The 24,432-nt window shown below is 35.5% G+C and overlaps 1 pseudogene; it reads left to right on the plus strand.

Annotated features, from left to right (window-relative positions):
* Nucleotides 1-21,829: 21,829 nt before the first annotated feature.
* LOC139002411 (thiamine pyrophosphokinase 1 pseudogene) lies at nt 21,830-22,554 on the plus strand (annotated as a pseudogene).
* The last annotated feature ends 1,878 nt before the right edge of the window (nt 22,555-24,432 follow it).

The raw sequence follows: 24,432 nt of genomic DNA on the forward strand, positions 1-24,432 counted from the left end.
ATAGCAAAGCCTAGATGTCTTAAAGATATTTTCCATAGGAATATGGATGCTAAAAGTAATTTTGGAAAAGGCTCAAAGAAGTGAAGTAGACTGCAGAGAAAACGTTTATCATCTTAGAGAATACATATACCATCAGGAACAGACTTGTGCTAGAAGTGTGAATGTCAAAGGTCCTCTAGAGAAGACTCAGACAAGAATGAGAAACATGTTATTAGAAACTGAATGAAGGACTCTCCTTATAAAGCGATATAAATATTGGCCAAATTGTGTTCTGCGGTTCAGTATTAAAAAGTAAACTTTGTAAGTCTACTTTGTAAATAGACTTAAGTATTTAGTTGAAGAGATTTCCAAGCAAAGTGTAGAAGGCATAGTCTGCTTTCTCTTTGCTGTTATTAGTAAAATGAAAGGAAAGAAAAAAAAAAAAACTTGAGAAGGAACTATTAAGCAAAAGGGAACTGTACCATTTATTTAGTCTTCAATTTCTTTCCACTACATTTTATAGCTTCCCAATGTATGTCTTGCTCTTTTGTTAAATTTATTAACTATTTTATTATTCTTGATAGTATGGTAATGAAATTTTCTTAATTCCATTTTCTGACTGCTCATTGTTATTGTGTAAGATTACAATTTAGTTTTTGGCATGTTAAACTAGCGCCCTGAAAACTTTGCTGAACTCATTTATTAGTTCTAATAGATTTTTTAGTGGATTCTTTAAAAATTTTTTATCTACAAAATTATGCTACCCACAAATAGGGGTAGTTTTATCTCTTCCTTTCCTTTTATTTAATTTCGATGCCTAATTGCCATGACTAGAACTTCTGGCAGGATGTTGAACAGAAATGATAAGAATATTTTTATCTTGTTCCTAATCATAGGAGAAATCATACAGTTTTTCTCATTAACTATAATGTTGACTGCTGGTTTTCATTGTCCTAGGAACACAGGATGAAGAATCCATTCTATTCCATATATATATATATTTGGGAGAGTAAGAAAGAGATAGAAACATCAATGATGGAGAGAATCATTGATTGGCTGCCTCCTGCATGCCCACTAGGGATCCAGCCTGAAACCTGAGCATATGCCCTGACCAGGAATCAACCCCCTTCTGAATGCCTCATTAACAAGGCATAGAATCTCCATTTCCCATACCTCACTGGCGCCGCTAGATTCATATTTTTTGCTACTGAATGTAATAAATCCTATTTTTTATACAAACTAAAACATTCAGTGTGAGTGTTAATTTTCTAATATTGAAAGTGTTTTTCTCTTCTGTTTTTATTTATTTCAAAGAAGTGTGCTATATTCTGGGAAGTGATATTTTTATACCATGTATGATCTGAGTGATCACATATCTAAAAATTGAATAGACATCTTTTCACCCTTGCCCTCTTAAGGCAATAAATCACATTAGTAATCAGTTGTCTATTTGGGTCACTTTGGCTAGAGCACAATTGAGATCAAACCAGTGGTAGGAAGTCACCTAAAATATATATGTCTTTTCTCACTTATTTGAATATTTCATAAGTTTTTACTAACATAGTTGGCATGATAGTAGGTGCAAATTTTACAAGAAAAGCCCAGTTGAGATATGTACATGCACATGAACAGATTTTTGTTTACCAGATTACCAGTGACCTGATATTAGAATAAGGAAATTTAAAGAAAGATAAAAGAGTGAACATGCAGATTCATAATCCTCCCTTTATTTCTTAAAATATGGAAATAATTTAAACATACTTTTAAAATATGAAGATGAGCCCTAACCGGTTTGGCTCAGTGGATAGAGCGTTGGCCTGAGGACTGAAGGGTCCCAGGTTCAATTCTGGTCAAGGGCATGTACCTTGGATGCAGGCACAACCCCAGTAGAGGGTGTGCAGGAGGTAGCTGATCAATGTTTCTCTCTCATCGATGTTTCTAACTCTTTATTCCTCTCCCTTCCTCTCTGTAAAAAATCAATAAAAAATATAAAATATAATAATAAAATAAAATATGAAGATGAGCTTGAAGTCAAGACAGAGAAAAATCCAAAGTTTCAACAATGTTGGAGTCTTGGGTGGAATTTAAAGATTGGTTGCTTTCAGAGGACCAGGACCAAACACATATTTTCTGTGCTATAGTTTAGTGTAGACACAGGAGGGAATTTAGGCAAAGGATGCTTTGCACAGCAAGGAGCTCAGTTTATTTGAATCTAAGAATGAGTACTACTCTCATTAGTGAACAGAATAAAAAACAGATAAATAGTTATCTGAATTATTGATTGAAATGAGCCTATTATCCTAATCCATGGACTTAATAGTAACCAAATAACTAAGATTATAAGCTCTTGTTTGGAAATAGGTTTTGAAAAGAAAGCAGATTAGAGAGAAACAGATTTTAAGAACTATCTATCTTTAAGGAAGTCATTGAAACATGGGTTTGGCATGGGAGACAAATCAGTGGTATAGAAAAGAGACCAGAAGAACAGTCCTGTCATGGCCATTGTTGCTCAGTGGTTAGGGAGTCGGCCCGCTCACCGAAGTGTCACAGGTTTGATTCCAGTCAAGGGCTGATCACCACAGGCCACACCTCCCACCAGTGCACAAATCCCATGCACTGGGCCTCTTGTTAATAATATAAATATTATCCCTAACCAGTTTGGCTCAGTGGATAGAGCGTCAGCTTAGGGACTTAAGGGTCCCAGGTTCGATTCCGGTCAAGGGCATGTACCTTGGCTTCGGGCATATCCCCAGTGAGGGGTGTGCAGGAGGCAGCTGATCGATGTTTCTCTCTCATCGATGTTTCTAACTCTCTATCCCTCTCCCTTCCTCTCTGTAAAAAATCAATAAAATATTTTTTAAAAAGTAATATAAATATTAGCCCTAACCGGTTTGGCTCAGTGGATAAAGTGTCAGCCTGTGGACTGAAAGGTCCCAAGTTTGATTCTGGTCAAGGGCATGTACCTCGGTTGAGGGCACATCCCAGTAGGAGATGTTCAGGAGGCAGCTAAGCTGATCAATGTTTCTCTCTCATTGATGTTTAAACTCTCTATCCCGCTCCCTTTCTCTCTGTAAAAAATCAATAAAATATATTTAAAAATAATATAAATATTAATATATGTTATTGGTATACCTGGAATTTCATTTTCAAAGGAGGAGAAATTTAATTACACAATTCTTAACATTACAGAAAAAAATCCCAAATGAAAGTGTTTAAATAAGTTAATAAAGATTGATATAGAACACAGTATATTTTATTTACAAGTGCAAATTAAATATAACATAGGAAGCCATCTTGGTTTCAGCATAGAGTTGATTTTGTTTAAAAATACATGAAGAAAAACATCAAAAGGAAAATTTAATTATTGTGCAATTAATATTTATTAAGCTCCTACTAAGAGATAGGCACCGAACTAGATACTGAGGATAAACTGTGGGACAACACATACCAAGTTACTGCCCTCAAACTAACATATTATTAAGGGAAAAGCAAAAGTTACATTACATTACTACACACAAAATAACTTCTTCATGGCAAAGGACATTAAAAAAATTTTGTAAAGAATTAATACTCATAAAGATGATATTTAATCATGTAAAATAAAATGCATTCTTTATGATGTAATGATTTGATACTATGAAATAATTAATTTATTCATAATATATAATACAATTATATAATTGTGGATATGTGGTGGCACTCATGCAGATGCCCAGAAAACCTTAAGCCACAGCATGGCAAAGAGACAAAAGCAGCTGCTCCAGAGTCTGATTAGGCTTGGCTGAGTAAATGCCAGCTTACCATCTCTACCATCACCCAGTTTATTCATCCAAAAAGAATAAATGAATATAAAATTCCAGCAATAACAAATGGACAAAAGATTGGAGCTGAAGACTTTTTGCCCTTTGACCAGACAACTAGAACTATCTGCATTATCTCAGCAGTATGAGGTTTTCATTATTTTTACTTAAGACGTCTCTTTTTGATACTGACAAATGTCTTTTGTTCTGTTTTGTTTTTTAAAGGAGCCTGCCAGTAAACAGACTAAAGTCGTGAATATGAGACCATTGCCGGAAGCCAATTCCAGCATGTCATAATTGCAAGAGTTTCATCAAAAGGTTGATGGAACTTGGGGACTCAACAAAGGCTGAGTCACATATGTTGTCACCTGTTGGGAATGGCTGAGGGCATTTCTCCAAACCTGAAAAGGGATGATTGTTTGCTGCCAGACAGCTCAGGGCACCTTAATCTACATGTTATTGCCTCTTACTGGCCAAACACCTGAATAGTCATAGGCTAATTCTTCCATTCTGACAATGCCTCTGTATAGGAAACCCTACCCTTTGAAGTGTGTATCTCCACCTCGCCTCAGGACAATTTGTGTTAATAAAAAGCATGGGGAACTGAGACAAGGAGATCTTAGTTCCTTTTAACTAAGCTCCTCTGACCCCCAAATGCCTTTCAAACTTATATTTCATCTCTGGACTCTTTAAGTTACACACGGCCTTCTCCAGATTGCTGACCAGGGGTCCTCAAACTTTTTAACCAGGGGGCCAGTTCACTGTCCCTCAGACCGTTGGAGGGCCGGACTATAGTTTAAAAAAAAACTATGAACAAATTCCTATGCACACTGCACATATCTTATTTTGAAGTAAAAAAACAAAACGGGAACAAATACAATATTTGTATTTGCATGTGGCCCGCGGGCCGTAGTTTGAGGACCCCTGGCTGAACCCTTCTAGATGCTGGAACAAGAACACCAGCAACCATCTCTTCCTGGCTTGCAGATAACCATCTTCTTTCTGTAATCTCATGAGGCCAAGATATTTCTCTTGTGTCTCTTTATAAAGGCACTCATCTCATTTATGAGGACTCCACCCACATGATCTAAATATCTCCCAAAAGTCCTACCTCCAAATACTTTCATTGGGGATTAGGCTTCAACATATAAATTTTGAGGGGGCACAAACATTCCGTTCATACCAGAGAACCATTGGTGTTATAAGGATTTTTTTGAAATAAAAAGATTCTGTGGTCAAATATTTGGGGGCTATATCACAAACTAAATCCATCTTTAAGATACTCCCACTGCAAATGAACATATCACAGGCTCTGTAATGTCCTTTAGTTAAAAAATAAATTTTAAAATAATGTATGGGCTTCATTTTTCCTTGCATACCAATACAATTTGTTCTAACTGGACTCAGTGTTGCCCACAACACTTTCAAGTATAATGGTTTATGCTGTTAATTTTAAAACCATTTTTTAAAGAACACTGGGATTCAATGAGTCATTTCTTTGTTTCCAGGGAAGAAAGTATGAGATATATATATATATATAATTTATATCTGATCTGTCATCTCAGTTTTTCTCTCAATATCACCACAAAAGCTGGGCTTCTATCACATACAAAATTGCCCAGCAGGGTTTCAAAATTTTGTAAGTTTAAGAAGCACTGGTACAGGTGATGAAAGCTAGAAATCTGAGGTATAATTTCAGCTCTATCAGTGACTATGTAATCTGAAATAACTAAGTTAATTTATGACTTTATTTATATTTATAAGTAAGCTAAGAAAGGACCCCTTTGTCTCATCATCTTGCATCTAAAACTTATTGACATGTATTAAGTTATTGCATATATTGAAGAAAGATTGACTAATAAATTATTGTAAGAACTTAGTAAATGGAAATCACTATGCAAACATATATTAAGGTCAATATATAGAAGGAGGTAATGAGCATGTAAACATAATATGACAAGAAAAGTCAAGTAAAGTTCTGAGGGTTCTCATATTTCATAGTGAAAGAAACTGGTACTCTTATTTAATGTTTGCTTAAGTGCAACATTAGGCAACTTTTTAAAAGTCATTCATTTACACAGCTCTTAGATACAGCATATTTGGCCTCCTAATGGACAATAATAATGCTAATGGTAATCATATGCTACATTTACATAATATATTTCTTTTGCTGTGCTGAAAGCACTTTCACAATATTGATCTCATTTTTCTTTTGATGACATTCTTATGAGGTAAGCAGTACATGTAGCTCAATAGTAGATATAAAATATAGTCTAGAGGACAGTATAGATAATCATAAGAAAGACATCTACTAATATACAAAAGAATGCTAATTTAGTTATATTATAAACACATGAAGAGATGCACAGAAAATATTTTATAAATTTAAGATGGCAAGTATCTGTGTTATGTTTTCTCACCGTTATTTAAACGGTGGGCTTATTTTTTGTTCATTCATCACTTGCCCTTATAAATAAACCAGACATTATAAGAAAACTACAGATCAATAGCTCTCAAGAACATGGATTCAAAAATCCTCAACAAAATATTATCAGACCTAATAGAATAATGTATAAAAATAATTATACATCATGACCCAGTGGAATTTATCTCAGAGGTTCAAAGATGGTTTAACATTTGAAAATCAATTAACATAATCCATCACATCAACAGTTTAAAAAAGAAAAGTCACATAATCATAATTATAGATGCAAAGAACCATTTGACAAAATGCAACATTCATTCATTCATGATAAAAACTCTCAATAAACTAGAAATAGAAGCAAACTTCCTGATTTTGATACTCTCTACAAAAAACTTACAGATAACATTATAGTTAATGATGAGGAATTTGAAGCTTTCCCACAAAGAAGAGGTAGAAGTCCAGAATGTCCACTCTCATCACTCCTTTTCAACATGGTACTGGAAGTCTTTGTTAATCCAATAAGGCATGAAAATAAAATAAAAGGCATATGGATGGGAAGGTAGACATAAAATGTGTGTCCACACATGACATCATCATCTATGTAGAAAATCCAAAAGAATTAACAAAACAACTCTTGGAACTATTAAGCAATTCTGGCAAGGTTACAGAATACAAAGTTGATACACAAATGTCAGTTGTTTTCTTATATATCATCAATAAAAGAGTAAAATATAAAATTAAAAATGTTTACACCAGTACTCCCCAAAATTAAAATAGTTATAAATCTGACAGATTATATATAAGATCTATATTAGAAAAACTACAAAACTCTGAAGAATGGAATCAAATAGCAATATATATATATTCTATACTAGAGGCCCAGTGCATAAAAATTTGTGCATGGGGAAGGGGTCCCTCTGCCCAGCCTGCATGCTCTCGCAATTCGGGACCCCACAGGGGATGTTAGGCCTAACAGGCAGTCGGACATCCCTCTCGCAATCTGGGACACTGCATGCACCAGTGACCATACTTTTCATACAGGTGAAGGCATCTTGCTGTTGTATGGGCAGCTACATTTTTTTGCCCTGATTATAAAAAGTAGTATATAACATGATCCTTCTGAGGCAGTAGTACCATTTCCCCCTTCTTATGGGTGGAAAAACTGAAGCAGAGAGAAGTTAAGTAATTGACTTTGTCATACAGTTATAATTGTCAAAATCAGGGCTGAGCACAAAATGTGCAAGCCAGAGTCCATGCATGTCATTGCTGCATTATCCTGTTTTTTTTCAGTGTTAGAGTAGCCTTGCCAGGTTTTAATTTTTAAATCTAAGAGATTGTTCCCAATATATAGGGTAGGTTTCCTAGGCCTGGCCGACAACCAGGGCTGATCTGTGGGGAGACCAGTGCGCCCGCCTTTGCTGGCAGCCTGGCGCCTCTTGCTGGCTGGCCCTGCCCACCCCCCCTCCCCCCATTGCAGCCGCTGGTCACCTCCCACTGGTGGTCAGTGTGTGTCATAGCGACTGGTCATTCCACCAGTCATTCCGCCATTCTGTCGATTTGCATATTAGGGTTTTATCATATAGGATTCATTGGTGAGAAGATTCAGTATTGTCAAGATACTGGTTTTTCTCAATTTGATCCATAAATTAATGCAATCACAATAAAAATCCCATCAAGTTATTTTTGTGAATATTGAGAAGCTGATTCTGAAGTTCATATGGGTAGGCAACAGCTTCAAGATAGCCAACACGATATTGAAGAACAAAGTTGAAGGGCTGACACTGCCCAAAGTCAAGATTTACTATATACCTACAGTAATGAGGCAATGTGGCATTGTCCTTAAAGAATGGCCATATAGATGGGACAATAGAAAGCACAGAAAATGGTCCTCAAAATGTAGGTGAACTTAAATTTGTTAAAGGAGCAAAGTCAATACAATGGAGCAAAGATAGCACCTTTAACAATTAGAGTTAGAACAACTAGACATTCACATGCAGAAAAGCAAATCTAGATACACACTTAACACATTTCACAAAAATTATTTCAAAATAGATCATAGACCCAAATTTAACAGGCAAAATGATAAAAACTTCTAAAAGATCACCTATGAAAAACCCAGATTCCTGGGGTATAATGATGTTTTTTTAGATATAATACCAAAGGCACAATCCAAGAAAAAATTATAAGATGGATTAAATTATAATTAAAATCATTGGCTTTGTGAATGACAATATCAAAAAAATAAAAAGACAAGCCACATTGGGAGATAATATTTGCAAAAATTAGCTCTGATAAGGGGCTGTTATCCAAAGTGCACAAAGAACTCTTTTTTAAATATATGTGTATATATATATATATATATATATATACATATATATATATATATATATTTTTTTTATTGATTTCAGAGAGGAAGGAAGAGGGAGAGAGAGATAGAAACATCCATGATGAGAGAGAATCATGGATCAGCTGCCTCCTGCAAGTCCCCCGCTGGGGATCGAGCCCACAACCTGGGCATGTGCCCTTGACCAGAATCGAACATGGGACCTCTCAGTTCACAGGCCGACGCTCTATCTATTGAGCCAAACTGTCTAGGGCCGCACAAAACTTTCAAAACTCAATAATAAAAAAAACAAACAACTTGATTAAAAAATAGGCCAAAATCTTAACAAACATCTCACCAAAGAAGATACATGGATGAGAAATATGCTTATGAAAAGATCTTCAGCATCTTATGACATGAGAGAAATGCAAATTAAAACAACAGTGCATTCCCACTACACACCTATTACAATGGCCAAAAATCTTGTCCACCAACAACACAAAGATGCTGGTGAGATTGTGGAGCAACAGGAACTCTCATAGATCCCTAGTGAGACTGCAACATGGTACAGCCACTTTGGAAGACAGTTTTGTGGTTTCTTACAAAAATAAATATACTTTTCATAGTATTCAGCAATCACACTCTTTGGTATTTACCCAAGAGTTGAAAACTTATTTGCGCACAAAAGCCTGCACACAAGTGTTTATAGCAGCTTTATCATGATTGCCCAATAAGTTATTAACTGGGTTTTGTTTTGTTTTTTAAAATAAATTTCAACTCCCAGTTTATTTCAAGAGACTATCACATTGGATGGAAAAGTAAGATGTCACATGACCAAAACTTCCCTAACAAACCATTTGTAACATGGGAAAAGCTCTTTGAGACTAAGAAGATGTATCTAATATCTAGTTTCCAGGCTATCTTCCTCACAGTAGTACAGCAGCTAACAGAAGAATAACATTAAATTTCTTGTATCTAAAGGCAGATGATGCAAAATTATTGCTCTCAGATGAACTCTGTCCACTTTTAAACACTAAAGAAGTTTATGAAAGCCTGTTTACTGGACTTTGAAAATGTTCATTCACTTAAAGAATATAGATTCTCATACCCTGAGAGGAGTAATCCATCATATTTTACTTCAATGACACATTGAGACCTGCAGCTTGACATTCTCTTACAGCCTTTTATTCCCAAGCTTATAAAATTACTATACTTCTAGAATGCTATCTGTATTTTAAACACAGTGCTCTCTAAAAATATATATATAGGTAGAATGTACCATATATTTTTCTCTTAAGGAGATTTTATTTTACACTAGAACTCATGTGCTAGCTCTGACAATTTTTGAAAAATTGCAAAGCATCTATAATACAGAGAAACACTAAATAAGAATCTAAAACTCATTTGTCCTCTTAAACTTCTCTTTTTTTCCCCATTTTTAAGCCTAATTTCTTATCAAAAAGGATGACTGAGGCTTAAATGTAAAGATCTACAAGAATCATAATTTCGACAGTGATTTGATATGTTCCTCTGCTGGCAGAGGGTATTCTATTGGGAAGACTGCCATTTGGCAACATTAAGTCTGCATTTGTAGGTAGTGCAACAGTATCTAGTTATAATTGACCTATTGGAATTGAGGTGATTCATTGAGATAATTTTCTATAATGAGACTATTAACTTTTAATAATTACCAGGGACCACAGACCTGGACAAGTGAATCTAGGAGGAGGTTAGGAGCATTAAAAATGAGTGATGTGGAGGTTACCTTGCAATTAACTAGTGTTGGAACTCCTACCTTTTACACTTACCTCCTTCTCTTCTGTCACCCTCCATGGAAAACATTGATAGGAAGTAAGTCACAGGAATGGTGTTGAGTTGGACTTGAAAGTGCCCCTACAATGATATTATTGTATTCCCTCGTAGAAAAAAAAGCTGGGTATAGACATGGGAAAATTTTAGCACAACTCAGACTTTTTCCTAAACATCAAGAGCACATATTAGAGACACAGCAATAAGGTAGAAAAAAGATATGTAAGAAATCACTTAGGGCTATTGTTCATCATACTCATTTTGTTTGAAAAACATTTAAACATTAAAAGAATATTGGTTGTTCTTTTGTTGTTGTTTTTCCAGAATCCCTGGGATAATTAAAAAAATCTTAGTTGAAGCATGCCAACTAAAGTTTACCAGTAGGTATGTTAACTAAAGTCAAAGTAATCTTGTTTTCTGGGAGTTATAGTTGAAATGATTTTAAGTAGGACTCTAGGAGAGTTACAAGTGTCAAATATTCACAGTGTGATCTCCATGTTTGTGCCCAGTGAGGAGTCAAATATAAGAAATGCTTCATTAGAGTGTCTATGTAAGTCATTGTATTAGTTTGCAATCTTTCAATTTGCTGTTATGTGCAGATGTATCAAGTATAATTGGCTCCATTCAGCAAGCTATCCTCCTTATTGGTTGCTTCTCACATTTTTGGAATGATTCCCTCTTTCAATCACTGTGCCAATAATCACTTAGAATTTAAGTGGATTCTATTCACTTAGAACAACCAGGTGGCTGAAAAGAGTCAGTTAATAAGTAATCAGCAAAATAAAAAGCAATAATGAAGCCCTTCAAGGTTTTGTGCTGTATAGCCTGATACATAATCTCTATTTTGTGAGTAAATATACTGCACGCCTACCATTTGAATGACTTTGCTGATGCCATATTCCACTCTTTGTGAGTTGATTCAGCTTTGAAATTCTCACTGCTAGAAGTCCTCACATCTGTTTGAAGGCACTACCTTCTGCTGTGAAGATTCCCTATTACAGAGTGGGGTTATCTACTGATACTGCAGTTTTCAGTAGTGCCTGTCAATATATTTTTATCTATGCAAAGAAATAAAAAAGAATAACCACAGAAAGCTGTATTGAATCTGTCCATCTAATTTGGCAAAAAAAAAAAAGCATTCTCTACTTAGAAAATTTAATATGAAAGCTGTGTTGGGATTTCAAATGTTACCTTAAAAGATTTTTCTTGCTCACCACAATCTACTTTGAGTGGGGGAATAAAAAACACAGCAAAAACCCTTCATCATGTTCTATATTACCTTTACATAGATTAGAACATTACTTTTCTGATGACATAAGTCAATATTGCTTTTTATTCCCTTAATAGTGTTCTTTTGGGTCTGCCAGATCCAGTGTCAATGCAAATAAAACTCAAAGTTTAAATCAGAAAGATCTTCAAAAATTTTAAGACAGTCTCCATTTCTCAATTGTATTTAGATACCTTTAATTCTATTAGGTTATGACTGTATTTCAGATTGAATAATATTTAAAGAAAGAGTTATATGGGCCCACCAAGCCCAGATAACATTCTGAATACAAGCGTTCATTGTTTCTGCTGCTTTATTTTATTTCATCCTTCTATTTCTTTCTTTTTCTTTTTTTTTTTTTATCCTTCTATTTCTTTAATGTCCACCACCCAATGAACATGGAGAAGCAATCAATGTTCTCTGTTGGCTCTGTTTAATAAGGAAATTTTTAATGGCTGTACTCTTCTGAATGTTATGAATATCATTTTTTAATACCATGGTGTATATACATGTGTCCTTGGAATTGTTAATTGGGCTTGGAAAATATGCCAGAGCCTCATCTCCTATAAATGCACTTTCTCATAATGTCAAAGAATCAAAATCTTAAAAGTTAAGAACAGGAGGAGGGCAAGGCAACACTGTGTGGGTACAGGAAGACATTCCCTGTTTCCTAGGAAGACTTTATGTGGTGGGATGGGAGATGAGGACTCTATTCCCACTCTCCTAATATGATACCACTAATTATAAAACCCCCCAAAATTTTCTCTACATTTTCACAACTTCTGCTTCATGCTTTATATTTGACATATTCTAGATTGGACTACTCAATTTGTTTGTTTTGTCTATTTTCATCAATAAATGGAAACAAGTGTTGTTTTTTTAGCTATAAGGCTCACTCCATTTAATCTTCAAGGATTATCTTAATTTTACAATTTTCTCCAAAGCAAGTATTTATATATTTTTATTCCCTAATTATATATTAGCTAGCACTTTAAGTTAGAAAACTTTGTGGATTGTGTCTAAATGCCAATTTTGTGTTCTACATCCATTATAAACTATTTAAATTCTAAAATTATTATTAAAGTAGATACATTTTTCTAATGTTAAGTATTTTGGTCCTACAATATTTATAATACTTTTAGATTCACAATTTTAATGTGTATGCCAAAGACCTTCCATTTTGGGGGGAGATAAATGATAGATAGCTAGATTGCTATGGAGATATGACAAAAAATAAAAGTCCAATAAATTGGAGCAATAGTCTGTAAACAGAGTCAAGTGGATTTCTTTACTAAATGGCTACTGGGATCTTTAACACATTTTTCAGACTTTTGAATTTCTAAGATAAGGAAATAGTATGAAGCAATTATAACCAGAAATTATATCTTTTGGGGGGCAACATCTTTTGTTTTCTATGCATTTTATAACATTCAGCATGATAATATGGTCTTGGATAAAACAAATACAAAAAAAAGAAATTCTCATGTTTAAAAATTTGGGGTCAAATTTGATTTTTGTATTAATAATTAATATTCTGTATGAATGAACTTATTTTATTGAACACATGTTGATGTATCAATAATATTCCAAGCAGTTATCAAATAAATTGTACAGCAAGTATCTCTAGTTATTAGTACCATTATCTTGGTTTCACAGTCACACTTTTGTCTCTTTGACAAATTCTTATGAAACAAAAAGTTTTCTTAACCTGGTTATGTCCAGGTAAATAGAAGTACCTCTGTATTAGTCACTACTGTTCAGAGACAACTGAAGGGGTGTGGTCTAGGGAATAGATAGTAAGTTAATCTGATCTGAAAGTTCCAGATTTGGTTTCCGTGTATTCTGGTGGCAGTGATTTATTTCTGTACACTGCAATGTCAGAACAATGACAAAACCAGTCCAGAGTGATAGCACTGAAGATTGGCACCATTATTTCCTATTGCTCATGACTCATGGAAACTGGCCATTTTGTTGTCAGAACTGGAACAGAAATATAACCTGGGAGGGAAATTTGATTAATTCCATGAATTAAGGCTACGAGAGGAGTCAAAAGGGACTGAGAAAACTAAGTTATTTTACTCTTAAATAAGCACATTTAGGACTTGGAGATCCCTGAGCTAGCATTGGGAATGTTTTAGAATTCCAAACCATGCATAGGAATGATAAGTAGTTTTCTAATCTTCAAAATATTTGAAAATAAAATGCTCAACTCTTTGAAGATTTCAAGGAAGAATATATCCAAGAGCAAGAACTTGCCTATATAAAGATGTGGCAGTAATAGTATCATAAAAGTCACAATAAAAGGAGATAATTTGATTAAATATTTTGCTTCTTATTTTACTTAAAACAAATAAACAAAAACCAGACACTATCTGAACACACCCACATGTTTCTAGGAACAAATCCACCAGCCTATTTATATATCTGTGCCCACATCCTTCCCTCATATTTCAATGAATTAGCCAGTCCCCTCATTTATGAGATCAAACAGTCTATGTGTTTACAGATCTATTTCCTGTTACTTTTTGGAGAAACTCCTTAATATTTCCTTTCTCTTCCCTACATCATTAGCATTTTCCTTTCTCTTGTATTATTATCAGCAGCATAAGAGCATGACATAATATATTCCATCTCAAATTTTAAAAAGATATATATATATATACTTTCCTCATTCCCATGTCTGCAATCTCTATTTTACTTATTTTGTTCAGTTGTATAAGAGGAAAGTGTCATCAAAAGCATTGGCAATACTTGTCTTCCCAGTATCTTCTAGAATTAACGCTTCGCCAGGCTTTTGTTTTCACCATTTCACAAAAGTACTCTTGTGGAAAGTCACCACTGGTCACCTCATTGTTATTCTAACATCCACTCTTAGGCTTTACTTCATTTGACTTTGGCAAAAGTTGATACAGCTGATCGTTCTCTTTTCTCTGAAATAATTCCACCAACTGGGTCTTATCCCATTATCATAGTTCTTATCTGACAGGCTGATTCATCTGCATCTCAGTGGATATTTCTCATCTTTCTCATATGTAAAATTTGGAGTAATGTAGGGAACAGCATCTGCAGGTGTGGGCAAAAGTAGGTTTATAGTTATGAGTATGTGAAAGTTTATTCTTATATTACATAACCATATGGACAACTGTAGACCTACTTTTGCCAACCCTTGTACTCTACCCTTTTTCTTATAATTTTCCTAAGTAATTTCACTCAGTATTATAGCTTTATAGAAATCTTCATATTGACTATTCCAAAATAATATCTTTAGTCCTGACCTTTGATTAAAAAAAAACATCCCAAACACTGTTTATAAATAAACAAATTGATAAATAAACCTCTATTAAAATTTAAAAGTCTTGCTCTCTGATAGACAATTTTAGGAGAATAAAAAAATAAGCCACAAATTGGGAGGTGTTTCAAAATCACATGTGACAATGAATTTGTATTCTAAATAGATAAAGAACAAAATATTAAAAAAAAAAACAAGCAAAACAAAAGCAGCTATTTCACCAAAGAAGGTAGATAGATGGAAAATAAGCACATAAAGAGATATTTTATTTCAATAATTATTAAGGAAAATCAACACTAACATCATTATAAGATACACTACACCCCTCTTAGAATGATAAAAATTACAAAAACTGACATTACCAAAGATGTTTGAACACAAGAACTCTTACAGCTTGTTGGTGGGAATGATAAATGGTTCTGTTATCTTGAAAGTTTCTATAAATTTAAAAGTGTACTCGTAATATAACTTGGTAAGCTAACTCCTTATTATTTACCAATGAGAAATAAAAAAAGGCTTGTTCACACAAAATTCTGTATGTGGATGTTTATAGAAGCTTTATTCATAATCACCAAAAGTTAGAGAAAAGTAAAATGTTAATAAGCAAACTGGTATATCCACATACCTCTATACGTCCATGACTAGAGTCTTGGTTGACACCTGCTTTTCTTGGACACTGTGTACTTAACTCCTACAACAAATATTGTTATTTTACTTTAAAAATTCATCCAAGCCCTTCTCATGTCTCCTTTATGCCACCATCATCTCTATTTGGACTCTACAATGGGTCCCATCTTGAACATTTGTGGGCTCAGGGTAAGAGTACAAATTGAAGCCCACATACCATATATCTTAATATTTAAAAGTTTAAAACATTCTAAAAATAGTTAAATAAAACATGGCTACAAAGAAAGAGCCAACATTTTTCCCTGAGTCTCTAGCTGCCAATTTTTAGCCTGCTTCCTTCTCTTCTTATCTACTCCTCATGTTGCTGTATCCTATATGTGAGGGCTTCATACAAATACATAGACAATCAAGCTTGCACATTTGAGTTTAACCCAAAACCTCTGAAAACAAACATTTATTGGCCACATCTCAGATTTAGGATGAATATACCTGGGGTGGTTAAATAATTTGTGGAGTCCAGTGTAAAATTAAAACACCAAACACCTTGCTCAAAATCAGGGGAGGAAAAGAGATGCCATTAAAGTTACTAAATATAACGATTTTTCTTTCTTCTGCAGCCTCTCAACTTGTCATGTTTTTATTTGCTAGTTAATGTCAATCTAAATCAAGAAAAAATTATATTGTCTATTAGCATACATTTTACCATTTGTCTTTATATTGTGCAATTCAAATTCAAATAAAACATTTGTTCTCGAATGCAGAATCACTGAAATTAGTTTGTATTTGAGCTTGTATATGCATATGCATTTTGTTCTTACCAAAATAGTGGAAATGCTACATATACTAAATCAACTCTTTTTATTTCACTTCTTGACATGTACACATTTGACCAACACTTTCTATCTTCAGCTTACTGTTAAGTAAGGGATGATTGAAGGAGAAGAAACTGTCGGTTGCCATTTCTTTCTATTGCCATTTTTGTAGCGGCTAATACAGAAAACAACACCAGTAAGAAAGAATATGATAGAGTTCCTTGGTTGTTTTTGTTTGTTGGCTGGTTGGTTTTGTTTTTGTTGTTATAGAATCCCACTTTTTCATTTTTTTTTAGAATCCCACTTTTTTATTTCTACAAGCAGAGCAAGTTTTGATTCCAACTGAGAATGTGACTTCTGTTGCTATCAGCCCCCCTCCTCTTGCCCCTTATTCAGTCATATGTATAACATGATTTCCATATCCTCACTTTGCAACTTGTTGAATTCCTGAGCATTGTAGATTCACTGAAATCCTGTGTTCATGGGGTATCCTGAAATATACTTATGGTTATGGTGGCAAGGAATCACTTACATGCAGATTGTGTATATCTCCTTTGCTTATGGACGAGCTTGATTATTCCATTGGACTTCACTTCAAAGCATGAGTTTGAAGATGAAATTATTAAAAATTTTAAAACAATGACAGCAATGCATTAAATCAAATAGAGGGCCCTTCTGAGTGCCAAACTCTATGCTATGAAGGTTGCATGCCCATCAAGCCTGTCTTCCCTATGCAGAGCAATGGATCATTCCTCAAAAAGGAAGTGGGGGAAACAGACACGATAGATCAAGCTTTCCAGGGTCCCAGATACCTGGAGAACGGGAAGAGGAGGTGTGGGTACTGTGTTGTGAGGGTTGGAGGCATCGTCTTTGCTCTGCAGAGTCCTCACTAAGAAAAGGGCAAGAATAGCGCCCAGAGCGAGAATTCCTCTTTGAGGTTTAAGGCCAATAGCCTCCTAACTGGCTTTTCTTTTTGATTCCAGATTTTAATATATTTTATCCACAGATCATCAAGAGCACTCCTCTCTAAAGGTATGTCAGGCCATGACACTCCTCTAGACAAAACATCAGTCACATTCCATATCAGAATCAAGACCAAAGTTCTTAATGGCTTGTATTTCCCTTGATGACTTGCCGATGTTATCACTTGCTTTTTTCTAATCTCCACCTCTACTCCAGTTATATTAGCATTTTTTTCTCTTCTTTGAATACATAACTAAATTCCTATTAGCTCTGTCTTTATTATTAATGAGAGCAATCTTCCTGGTCTCTCCAGATCACCATTGCTTTCCAATAACCGAATATTGATATGAGATGTACACTTAGAATGACAAATTTGAGCTTATCATCTGACTGCTCTTATATTTTCAATGACTTATCATTACCTGTAGTATAAAGTCAAAGTCTTAACATGAGGAATAGATACTTTATTCATAATAGCAGAGTAGTTGATACACATTAAATATGAAATTAGTGAAAGTTATTATTATTGATGAAACATACTAATTAACTCAGCATTCTCTCCACGGAAAAGAAAAAGTAATAGATATTTCTCTACTTTAAATAATATTGCCTTTCTTATATTTTGGTCCTTCATAATCTTCCTCCCCTCTTTCTTTCTTCTTTCTCTTCAATGGCCCTCTCTCATGCACCTGCTGGCCCATTTTCTCTCACCCTCAACTTTACTCAGTGACATTTGCACAATAACTGTTTAATCAGTAAATCATCACAGATATACTAGAAAGCTCTTAATGAATAATACATGTTAAGCAGTTATAATGCCCTATTTGAAGTAAAAGGGCTGATAATCAGCAATACAGATAGGTAGAAACCCACAGCCTCTGAGAGTGAACAAAATTAAGTTAGGTCTAAAATCAATCAGATAGTAAGTAAGCTGTCACTAATAATGACAGAAACACTAACTTCTAGGATTAATCCCATAACTTTTTGGACTGCTGATACTTTCTGCTGTCAAATGTTTTGGCTTCTACCAGGGCATGTGGGCATTAATGGTGAATTAGTTATAGTAACTACAATAATGCAACTTTCACTAGAGATTATATTTTTTTCATATCCTTTTACCATATTTCATAAATCTCAATGTATATAAAACTTACATGGTGACCTGAATGCATTTTTCTAATATTTGATAATAATTCTTGCACAGCAAAGCCAAAATACCATTTTCTTGTCAAGTTTATGCTATACAGATTCCCAAAGCACTTAACTTTTTAAAATAATATCAGAAGATTATTGTCTCAATTGCAAGCTTTTAAACTGCCAAATTTATGAGACTAATTGAGATTCATTTTGATAGATATTTTTGATAATAAATAGATTGCCTTCTACTATGTATTAAGGAACAGCTTCTTTCCTTTGGATTAATTTTTTTTACCGTAAAATGCAAATAATTTTCCTTTTCTTATAATTCATGATATTATTATCACATCCTGTTACAAACAATGGCAATGAGCAAAAACACTCCTGCTGCTGCAATCTGTGTCGAAAATCTTTCTTAAAATATATTGTCTCCATTCCTAGATGCAGGAAGTTGGACTTTTCTCACAGTATTTGCAGGATGATGCTAATACTTGGTTATAATGGGCATTAAAAATATAACATGCATTTGTTCAGTTCAAATTTTAAACAGCCAAAGCTATCTGAATAAAAATCATATGATTTTATTATTCACTCCAGCCTATTAGCATTTTTAAATTATTATTAGCATTTATTTCCCATTTATATACAAATACATTCAATAGGAATTGTTATACTCTACAATCAATACGATACCCAATCCAAGCCTAAGTATAAATGTGTTCAGCTTTCTAACAATTACTTTATGATTTGGAGAACTATATTTAATTGGAAAGATAAAAAAGGTTTTAAGGCATGTAAATAACCCACAAGCCTGGTTTCTTCAGACTTGAGGATGTTATGACCTGTTGAATAATTTATGTATGGCTTTGACTAACTTATAGGTGTTCTATAACACTAGAATCATATACTTGGGAACATTGTCATAGAAATGAGAAGTTCTTCTTCCTGAGAATCTAGATTGTTAGACTGAGGTACTTTATCATGGTGGTTTATAGTTCTAACGCTGGAGACAGATTGCCTATATTCATAGTTGCCCATTTCCAATTACATGATCACGGGTCTCAGTTTCATTATGTGTAAAATATGAATAAAGACAGGTACAATGAAATGATTAAATGAGAAAAGGTGATATATCTAAAACTTCGATAGTTCTTGGCATTTCATAAGTACTCAATAAATATTAGCTATTGACATATTAAATAGATTCTAAAGTACATTTTTATTACATTTCAACATCTCTGAAAGAGGATGCATATTACAATCTATATTTTCTTTCAGTTATTGTAGGCCACAATGCAGTCATAATAGTGGCAAATATATAAACATAAAAAGAAATATTACTAACAATTAAATATTTAAGTCATATCTCTTCATTGTTGAAGGTCTTCTTTAATTTCTCTCAACAATGATTTTAAACATAGAGACTTAGACAATTTTTGATATGATTATTTCAAATGAGTTTATGTTTTTGGATAGTATTGTAAATGGTATTTTATTTTCCAGTTTTTATTGTTAATATGTGTGTATGTGTGTGTGTGTGTGTTATAAATTGATTTTTCTAAATTGTTTTCTTAGGCTGTTATAATCAAACACCATAAACTAGGTGGCTTAAAAAACAAACAGTTCTAGAGGCTGATAAGTCCAAGTTCAGGATTTCAGTCAAATTGATTCCTGGTAAGATCCCTTCCTGGTTGATAGCCTCCTTGCTGTATCCTCCCATTGCAGAGAGAAAAGTCATCTCCCTCCTATCTCTAATTATAAGGACTCCACCCTCATGATCAAATTATCTCCCAAAGGCTATTCCAGATATTTACAGAACATTCTATCCAAAATAGAAGATACACATTCTTCTCATGTGCACATGAAACATTCTCCAAGATGGATCATATATTGGGACATAAAACAAGTCTTTGTAAATTTAAAAAGATTGAAATCATATCAAGTATTTTTTTCTGATCACAATGTTATGAAACTAGAAATCAATTACATAAGGAAAAGTGGAAAATTCACAAATATGTGGAAATTAAACAACATGCTAGTAAACAAGCAAAGGGTCTACTAAGAAGTAATCGATAGAGGAAAAAAATCTTGAGAAATATAAAAATAGAAATACCACCTACCGAAACCTATGAGATGCAGCAAAGGTGGTTCTAATTAGAAAAGCTTTTGCTATTTGTTACTGTAGGCATGTTAGTTTTCTCCTGAAGCTACAACAAATGACCACAAGCCTTGTGCCTTAAAACAATGCAAACTTATTATTTTACTAGAAGTCTGGTGCACGAAATTCATGCCAGGAGGGGTGTCGTGTCCCTCAGCCCGGTCTGCGCCTTCTTGCAATCCGGGACCCCTCCGGTAGAGTCCCTAAGCCTGGTCCGTGATCAGGGCTTATCCAGGCTTTCCTTCCCTCAGCTGCCAGCAGCTGCCCGGCCCCCACCACTGCCACTGTTTGCCATTTGTGCAGCACTGCCCTCCCTTACCCCACCACTGGTCTCCTCTCTCTGCAGGCGACAGACATGGGGTGTGATGGGGTGTGATTGCTTGGCTGGCCTGGGCCTCCCTCTGCGGGGCAATCACTGGCCAGCTCGCACACCCACCACAGTGTCCCTGGCTAGTAGCCTGGGCCTCCCTCTGTGTGGTGATCGATTGATTGCAGGGTCCCCAGATCGATCATCCCACAGAGGGAGGCCCCACCCACCCACCACAGCACTGCCAGCCAGGTGGCCTGGACCTCCCTCTTTGGAGCAATTGATCATGGGGCTCCTTGACCGATTGTCCAGCAGAGGGAGGCCCCGCCCACCTGGCCAGGGCCCCGCGATCAATTGCCGCACAGAGGGTGGCCTGGGGTTCCCTCTTTGGGGTGATTGTTCGTGGAGCTCCCCCATGGGTTGCCCCACAGAGGGTCACCCTCTGCGGGGTGATTGTGGGGTGATGGCAGAGCCTCCCGACCAATTGCATTGCACCCGCCTTGGCTGGCCTGATGCCAGTGGGTGTCATAGCCTGGTCATCAGGAAGGTCATCCGGACGGTCGTTTGGCTGTTCGGTGGTTCGATCAATTTGCATATTATGCTTTTATTATTATAGATTGCCTTTTAGATCAACTGGTACGGATCTCAGCAGACTAAAATAAAGGTGTTAGTAGACTGCATTTCTTTCTAAAGTTTAGGGAAGAATCCATTTTCTGCACATTTGGTTTCTTAGCAGAATTTAGTTCCATGCAGATGGAGAACGAAGATTTAGATTTTTTTGCTGCCTGAAACCTAAGAGTAGTTTCCCATTTATAGAAATGTGCATTCTGAGGGTAGTGATCTCTCATCTTTAAAGTCAGCAATGTCAGTCAGTCCCATAGCCTGAGCTCTACTGCTGTGGCTCCATCCACCATTATAGGCCAATAATCCGATATGGAGCATGCCTTTATCTGTTGGAACCCCTGCTTCCTGCTGGATTTGAAATACTGCCTTTTAATTCTGAAACTCTGGACAGAAGTTTTCATCATCTTTGGAACAAATCTCTTTCAAGAGCCTGTGTTGATGGAGGCTCCAACTGCTACTATATAACACCGAAGGAGAGAGGGAAAGCTTTTTTGCCTGAATTCATCAATAGGGACTTTGATTCCATTAGTCCTGAAGTTAGAGAATACTATGCTACTAAGAGATGTGAGCTTATTTCAACTCCTGATCAAGACCATACTGACTTTATCAAATGCCTTGAAGTGCTCCAAAAGAAGGTAGAAGAAAAAGACCTACAGGTCGATGTGATTGTGACATGGGAGGACTTGCTGGGTGGTTTGACCAGATCATGACATCTGTGAGGACCTTGTTCCAAAAGACTTGCATCACTTCCTTGCTAATTATAATCATCCAAGAGAAATCACTCATCTACATGCTCTAACCAAGAAAGCACAAATTGCATGTAAACCCTGGAATGGAAGGTCATTGGTGTGGTCTTTTACCTGTTGGACAGCCTTGCAATCGGGTTCCGACAATGGGCCTAAAAGGGGAGCCTCAGAAGTCAGGTGCTCAGTCTTGGAACACTAGTCAGCACTTCCAGTACCTACAATGGATCTGGTGTTGTGACTATAGAAACGGACCACCCGCCCCTCTGTGCCACGGCCATCAAAAACTGACCCAAGAACTGGCATTCATAGCCATGCCTCCAACTTACCTCATCTGCCTATGACTTGTTGCTCAACTAGAACAGTTCTCCTAAGTTTGCAGGATTCTAAGCATCGCCATGGGAAACCCGCTAGTTTTAAATAATTCAGGTAACATAAATGACATAGCTCAGTTTTCTAGTTAAAGGGAAATCATATATATATATATTTGAGAGAGAGAGAAAAAAATATTGATGTGAGAGAGACACATCAATTGGCTGCCTCCCACAAGGGTCTGTGGACCAACACTCACACAAACTCTCCAGGGCAGAAATCCTAATTTTTAAGAAAATAAATAAGTTCTATCACATTCAGTTGGAAAACTAATGTAGATCATTCAAACACTACAATTCAGTACTGATTATTCTTATTTTATGAATCATTCCATTTATCCTAAAAATTTGATTTAATTTTGAAGCTGAGAAGGCTCAGTTGAGTCTCCTTGGTATTCAACACATATAAGCCTCCTTCTGTACATCTTTAAATGCTTAACAATAAGGACTACTTCTGAGTGTCTATTAATATCAGATTCCTCTGTATAATAAAAAAAAAATGGCCTTGTTTCGGCAAGGCTTAAAAAAAAAATTGTTTTTCTTTCCAGATTGAGATTTTAGAACTACCCCATTTTTCTGTGGCCTTATTACTATCTTTATTATCTTTCATTTTTTAATTAATTTTTTATTGATTGATTGATTGATTGAGAGAGAGAGAGAGAGAGAGAGAGAGAGACTTGTTGCTCCACCCACTTATGCATTCATTGGTTGATCCTTGTATGTGCCCTGACCAGGAATGGAACCATCAACCTTGGTGCATTGGGTGGACACTTCAACCAACTGAGTTACCTGGCCTGGACTAGTGGTATTGTCTTTTAAAAATAATAATCATTGACCTAATTATTACATTTGAAAAAAAGGCAATTATGGAAGCTCTAGGTGAAAAGAGAAATGGCAGGAAAGATAAATGACAATTCAAAAAGCCCTAGTGACATACTCACCCAGTGTACCACTTTGCTGGAGTGACAGATCCAAACTTCCCTCATCATCATAATTTCAACCTGGACTGAAAATGCTATGCACAGGAAACAAGCATAGAAATGGAATCATTCCTAACGTATCTCAGACTGAAAAAATGTTGGTTCATAGACCACATGTTTATTCAGATGACCAGAAAATGAGTTTGGCAACCTATGGGAACAAGTGAACATCATGTACTAAGGAGCCAGGGTCTGAGAGCCTGCATTCCTCTCTCAGTCCAGCCATTTACCTGAATCCCACTCTTTAGCTGAAAATGGAAGGGGATGGACAGAGGGTGCCTGAGCCACTTTTCACAGTCAGATTCTCGACCCTGACGGTGACAGTTATTAGGCATAGAACGCCCAGGGTGACTCAGCGGTGGAACCACCTGGGGCACTGAGAGTATTCACTTTTCTTTTATGATGAAACCATCTTCTAGCTTCTTACCCTTTTCTGTCCCATTTCCCAAACCGTATGTTGCCATGTATACCATGAAGTAAGGAGAAGCTGCCCAACAGGATTTCCATACACAACTCCCACAATGCTGTAGGAAAAGGTAGTGGTAGCTTTTTTCTTCCTGGTGCTATCACAGAGTGGAGAACGAAAGGAGCATTTGTTGAACCAGCATGCACTTGTGAACAGTTAATCATTAGAGATCATTTTAATTACTTATGAAAATATATGTGAGATTGAAATCCAGAGGTCAAAAAATATTTAGTTAAAATATAAAATAAAATAAAGTCAGCAATATGAGGTCAACTTCTTTTCATGTGACATCTCCCTATAACCAGAGCCTGGAAAGGTTCTGTCCTTTTAAAAATGTATGTATTTAGCCTGG

Source organism: Myotis yumanensis, unplaced genomic scaffold (genome assembly GCF_028538775.1).
Source record: "Myotis yumanensis isolate MYYU_CA2020_CCGP unplaced genomic scaffold, mMyoYum1.0.hap1 SCAF_2, whole genome shotgun sequence".
NCBI classification, from domain to species: Eukaryota; Metazoa; Chordata; class Mammalia; order Chiroptera; family Vespertilionidae; genus Myotis; species Myotis yumanensis.